The following is a 6488-nucleotide window of genomic DNA, read 5'->3' as shown; positions in this document are numbered from 1 at the left end:
ATTCCCACTTCTCTCCCCGCGCGCGCGCCCTCAGGGAGTGCCGGCGCCGCTCCCTTGGCAACGGCGTCCGCGGCTCTCGCGAGATCGGGGCGCCTCCCGCGGCGCCTCCTCCGCGGCAGCGGGGGCGGCTCTCGGCGAGAGGTGGCGGGGTGTGCGCCGGCTGGCGGGCGGCGGGAGCGGACGCGGCTCGGCCGGTGAGTGAGCGGGGAGGGAGGGAGGGGGCTGAGGGGGCACAGCCGGGGCGTGCGGCGACCCTTCGCGCGGGGAACCCCTGCCGCCCTGAACCACAGAACCCGCAGGGTCGGAAGGCATCCCCCTGCCCGACCCCCCGCCCGGGGCAGGGCCGGCCGGAGCAGGTGGCACAGGAAGCGCGTCGGGTGGTCCGGGATGTCTCCAGAGGGGGAGACCCCGAGGCCTCCCCGGGCAGCCTCGCTGACCGCGTGCTGAAGGTTTTTCACCCCAGAAACGCCGCAGAGGGATTTACCCACCCCCGCCACCCCTCAGCCCCCGCGGCCGCTCCGATCCGTGAGGGGTCAGTGACCGCGCTGGACGCGGCTTAAATTGATGCTTTTCGTCATGTGTCGTTTACTGGTAGGACCTGCCTTCACTGCGAGGCCTGTGCAGAGACAGTATTGTTGCTCAGGACTGCCTGACAGCCGTCGTATAATTCCCGAGCACACTTATTTTACATAATCCATGAGCAGTGATTTACCCACTCAAACGATTTCGTAATGAGTTCGGTATCTTTGTCATTTTTTTTTCTATGTCAGCATGTTTTATTTGCAGAAAATACCAATTGCTTGTGTGATAAATCTGTCATAGCACAATTATGTGTTGCAGTTGCCTGTTTGGTTTTTTTTCTTTAAATTTACTTTTGTTTCTAGCTATTGCTTCTGCATCTTTTTCTCTGTTTATCATCCACTGTGTCACTTAAGAACTCTTTTCTTTCAGAACTGGGATCCAGCTCCATCATAGACCTCTCCCAGGTTTGTTCCTGTCACTTGTGGGGCTTCTTTGTCCGAAGTAGTGGTTGAGCATTGTATCTTTTTGTTCTTTATTGTTGGCTACCTCTTACAAATTTGAGTACATGCTTAAAATCTGGTTTCTCAGTAGCCTTTTTGACTGTCCTTGCTGTTCTCCTCACTTCTGTTTGCCTGTATTCCTTGTGAATCATCTGCTGTGATTCATTTAAAGAGTACTTACCTCTGTTCCTTCAGCTTTGTTGATCCTTTCCCTGGAATACACCCCCCCTCTCTCTCCTGGGTTTCCTATTGAATTAGATGTCCCAGAAATACAATCCCAGTCATCAGCTATCACACTATTCACAGTCCATAAGCTGATAGTTCACATCTGTTATCTTTTATGTGAGCTAAAAAAACGTGCCTCTGCCTCATCGTGTGTAGGTTGCCTTGAATCCCTGTAGCTTGAGCACGAGTACAGTCAAAAGGAACTGCTTGATTTTTTCTTTTCCCCTTTCTTTCTCCATTGCTCTGTAATTAAGGAAGATGTTCCACTGTGTGCATCCTGTCAGTGTGTCTTTGACTGGGTCTCTTGCAAGATATCAGAGATTTTCTTTTTAAGACACACAGATCTCCTGCCAACAACGTTTGAATATTCCCTCTTAATTTGTGCCGTTTCTGTCTCAAAACCTCATTGTACATCTTGTCTGTGCCAATGGTGCTGTCTGAGGCTGCTCTTGGATGTGTTTCCAGCACATTTGTGTAGGTGCTTTTGCCCAGTGTGTTAATGCCAGGGAAGGTGGGGGTTAGGAAGGACAACAAGGTGGAGCAGCTCTCATATCACACATTAGACTCCTTCTTGAAGCCCAGTTTTCCTTTAAGGCACAATTGCTCTTGCAAATGGTGAACAGCTGATGTGTGGATGACATGACTTGTTAAATTAGTAACAGATGTCATCCCTGTTGGTTTTACTGTCACTTTGTTATAAACTGTGTGTTTTCATAGCTTGTGTTCTTGAGGCTGGGGCTCCTTTGTCCTGTGTGCACACACGGAAATCAAAAGCTCATTATGAGCCAATTTCTTTCAGCACCGCTTTGCTTTAGCAGTGTTGTTCAAATCTTGGCCTGGTGCTCTTGCTTATCAATAAAAGTATGTATCTTTATATGTATAAGATCAGAAGCTAATTTATAATTCATTTCAGATGTGAAAAACTGTGTGAGAATTTTCTTGCTCACTGAGGTGTGTTGTTACTGCTGGGTACAGCCACGGGTATAGACTTCACTTATTTCTTCAGGAAATCTGTTTGATGCTCTGATCCTCTTCATCTCATCCCTGGTGCTGAGTGTGAGGAAGCCCTGTGTCTGTCTGCTCTGTGTATTGCTGGCCCACAGGCCATGGGGCCAGTAGTAGTGGCAAGGAGTTGGGTTCTGCTCCTCTTTCCTGCAGTGATAGCCAGGATTCTGCTTGGAGAACTGGTGGGAGAAGTTGCTCAATCCACTGAGCTTTTTGTGGGCAGACCTTGGCAGGTTTCACACGGTGAATCCTAGTACAGAGGGGGAGTTGGGAGTCATCTGCCTCTTGCTTTTCAGTCTTCCAATGTCAAATAGCTGTTTTATCATCATGTTCCCTTTGAGAATTATAAAGTTAAATCTTGCAGGATAGTCACTGGTTATCTGTTGTTTATGGTTCTATAGTTAGGAATATCAGCAGCTTCCTGTGACTACTCTATTTTTTTTTCTTTTTATTTGCTCATTAAGAGAAGCTTCAATCCTGACCCACTATGTTAATGTTGAGACTGTATTGCAAAGGATGTCTCTTAGCTGTGCTTTAATCAGTGTCAGTTTGGTAACATTTCAGTGATGGTAATTTATAAAGCTACTTTATGTGGCTGAATTGTGACTGATCTCTGCACTGCTTTGCAAGAAGCTCACTTGACAGGTATGGATTTCCATGATATGTGGTGTTTGCATTATGAGCATATGTCCTTTGAACTGCATTTTTTAATTAGGATGCAATGTCACTGTGCTTGCATTCCCAGTGAATCTGACTTGTAAGTTCCTTTTTGTTGTTGCTGCTTTTGTGCTTTGCTGACTCGAGGCAGCGAACAGGCTGTCACCCCTTACAGAAAGTCTAAATATTTAATCTGAGTTTCTCTGTCACAACTAATGCCAGGTTTTGTCCTACCTCGTTACTTGTCTTCTGGAGCTTTCTGATTATCCTGGTTCACCTTTACAGTGGATTTTGCTGAAGGGGCAGGTTAGAGCAGACAAGCTTCTGAAACCTGTCCTGCTTTGGGAAATGCTTCTGACCAAAGCTTAGAGCTGAGTAGATGCCTGAAGTGCTACGTGTTCATTATTTGAATGTTGTCTTCAGTACTGACAGCTGGAGCAATCAGTTCTTTGTTCTACCTGATGAGCTGGTGGCCAGAAGAAATTCAGGATATTTCAATCATCTTTCTTAGTAAGACTCCAGAGCTTTGCAGCCCACAATATTCTCAACAAACATCATGTGGCTGGCTGGAAATGTGTTGATACTGGTTGAGATTAGCTTTCCTTCTTTCCTCAAAGATTTACAAAGAGCCTTCTTCAGCCTCCCCTAACCTGCAGTACCTTGAAAACTGCAAGTCCTGCATCTCACCAAAGTATATGTCCACTTCTGTCCAGCATCTGATGTTGTCTAAATCTTGCTTAACCTGCTGTGCCTCTTTTGTGCATTGTATTTTGTCATGGCACAGAACCGAATATGCTTTGGATATCACTAAAAATAATCTGTTCAGCATCTATCACGGGATAGTGTAGGATACATCTTTTCATGAGCTCTTCAAGTAGTGGTGTAAACACATTAATTACTCTATTTTTCAGTGCCCAGAGTGGTTCTACCACATCGACTTTTAGCTTTTCAAACTCACTGGGTATCTGTCTTTAAAATTCCCTTGTATTTCAGTAGCCTACAACTTTAATAAATTAGTGATGATTCTGGCTTCAAGTTGATGTTAGCAAATCTGAAGTGTTCTAGCTGTTTATGTTGAAAGCTTTGAAAATTAAAGTCTGCTTCCTGATTTCCTATAATTCCTTGTGAGGATTCTCTGGAGCATTAGCTTTCTGCAGAAGGGTATGAAATCATTCTTTACACCTGGAGAATTGCTTGTTAGCTAATTAGGATGGCAATCATTTGGGCCAACATGCCAGTGTTGTGTAATCTACTGAGGGTATTTGGATTTGATTCTGTATTTCCTGTGTTCCCAGTGCCTTTTCCCCTTTACCAACATTTCAGATGCAGTTCCTTGATTTCGTGGAAGGTATTGAATAATATTCCTGGCCATGCACTCTTGCAGTTGTGTTTTTTTTTTTTTTTTTTTTTTTTTTAGTTTTTGGGTTTTTTTACACCCAAGGTCAGAATGTGTCCTGAAAACATGCTTTGTTTATTCCCCCCACTGTGAATCCAAGCCTTAAAAAAAAAAAAAAAGGAGAGAGAAAATTAAACCACAGTTGAGGCATTCTTTTCTATTGCAGAAAAACAGTGGTTTTGCAGAATTGTTTAAAAATGAATCAAGATGACTAGTTAGTTACTGTACATAATGTATAAAGCATTTGCTAATTGAAAAAAACCCAAATATTTTCAATAGAGAAAAACATAAAAGAATTCAATTCCTTATTTATAGTCTTACAGGACTGTTAAAACTTGAAATAAAATCGATAAATACATTTGTTTATAATCCACACAGCAGCGCTGTCAGCAGTGGTCAGAGAGAAAAACTGGCTGTGTTACAGCAGATTGTTTCTACGAGAAATGTTAATTGTTGAGATTGTTGAAATGTTAATTGTGGAGTGGAGGATGGAGGGAAGACTGTCTCTTGTTCGTAGTGTGACATGCTTGGAGCTAAATAAGAGGTTTCACAAGCTGTAGCTTTGGACACTTGGATTGTTTATCTTCTTTTCTGAGCTGTGTGCCAGTGGGGTACTCCATCAGTGACGCTGCTGGGGTTCCTCGGGTGCTTTAAGCTGGGAAAAGGGAATGCTGTTGTTCATGAGGAGCAGTTCCATTTGTTTGTTTCTGTCCTTCTGTGTCATCTGTTGTTTGTAGTGGCTTAAGTGTAGCTGCATAGCAAAGGAGATTGAGGAACTGAGCTGAGCTAAAACAGGCTTTTTCTTTGAAGTGTGCGTGGACCTGGACCCTCCTGTTGAATTTTCACTATAAGAGAGATGGGGAGAAGGCAGAAAGCGTGAGACAGTTTTAGGAAGTGACTTTGGCCTTTCAGCTGCAGTTCTTGTAAAAACAGCTGCTCTTTGCACACCTTCCCAGTACCAAAGCTAAATTCAAGTGTTGGTGTCTATTCAGTAAGAACTGGGTGCTGGATGCCCAAGGCACTTGCTTTGGTCTGTACCTGAGGGGGTGAAATGTCTTTTAGATGGTTTTAAAGGGAAGAGAGAGTTTGTGGAGAGAAGGAAAAGCTGGTGAAGAGCCGTGTGGTGCTTCGGCAAACGGGAGTGGAAGCAGGACCCTGCCGTGATCAGGAGCTGGGTGTGATTGCACAGGGGCAGCTGTGGCATCCTCTGGGACATTCCTGGTCTTGGCTCTTTGTCCCACACGGTGTTGTTGCCACAGTAGCAGGACTCACTGTGCATCTTGCTCGAGTGACTCAGTGGACAGAATTCACTTCAACTCGGGATAAAAACTGTCTCTATCTTTGTGTTGCCTGTGTACATCATCCTGCACCTGAGCTGGAATGACTGCTGCTGGAGTAATACACAACTGGGTTTATAAACCAGCCTTCCTTCCCTTTGTCTCCTTAACAATGCTTTTTCTGTTCTGACAGAGGTTGTAGGTTTTTCCTTGTTAAGCTCCTGATAAATGTGTGTAGATCCTATAACCTCTGTGTAATATCCTCACACACACTGTGCTTTGATAACCTGAATTTCTAGGTAATGCACCATGAAATGCTTATCTGAGCTTTTTGCCTTTTTTTTTTTTTGCATGACAGAATTCCTGTAATTTTAAATAAAATGTTTTTTTTCTTTTTCCTGACTCTGTGTGAACACCTGACCATGCCAGTCTTCCAATCAAAATGTGTTTAATTATAGAAACTGTAACAGGAGAAAGACCCAACCCTGTGGTGGAGGTTGTATACTTTGTATAAAATCTGTTTTGTTGGTTAGACCTGAACATGAAGGAAAAACTCCTATGCAGCCAACATTTTCAAGAAGCTTGTTCTCTACCATTCTGCTGTAACTAAAACTTTTGGGTCTAAATTTAGCTAGGAGAATCTAAATTTGACAGAAGAGTTATTCTATTTTCCATGACTAAAGGGACAGTTTATTTGAGCAACAACTTTGTTTTAAAGAAGTCTCAATTTTTTCGGGACTCACTTCCAAACAGGATAAGTTTCACTGAATGTAACAGAAATATATTAAGGGGAGGTGAGGTGGAGATACAATGTTTCTAAAATATTTACCTTAAAACTTTAAAGAAACATTAGCCTACCTTTCCATTACTTAGCAGGTTTACATGTCTGTAATTTGATTATTTTCC

General features: G+C 43.6%; 1 protein-coding gene across 2 annotated transcripts in view; it reads left to right on the top strand.

Annotated features, from left to right (window-relative positions):
- The first annotated feature begins 157 nt into the window (after positions 1-157).
- Positions 158-6488, top strand: part of BTBD10 (BTB domain containing 10) — a 28125-nt gene continuing 21794 nt past the window's right edge. Inside the window, exon 1 of one of the 2 annotated variants that reach the window (XM_029961051.1) lies at positions 158-194. The gene's annotated coding sequence lies outside the window, so the exon portion shown is untranslated. Of the gene's footprint in view, positions 195-966; positions 987-6488 lie in introns of those variants that run through there. The other variant, XM_018076029.2, reaches the window with a different exon arrangement.

Source organism: Manacus vitellinus, unplaced genomic scaffold (assembly GCF_001715985.3).
Source record: "Manacus vitellinus isolate BGI_N305 unplaced genomic scaffold, ASM171598v3 scaffold_30_pilon, whole genome shotgun sequence".
In the NCBI taxonomy this organism is placed as follows: domain Eukaryota; kingdom Metazoa; phylum Chordata; class Aves; order Passeriformes; family Pipridae; genus Manacus; species Manacus vitellinus.
Note: the sequence above shows the minus strand (reverse complement) of the source record. Positions and strands in the feature narration are given on the sequence as shown.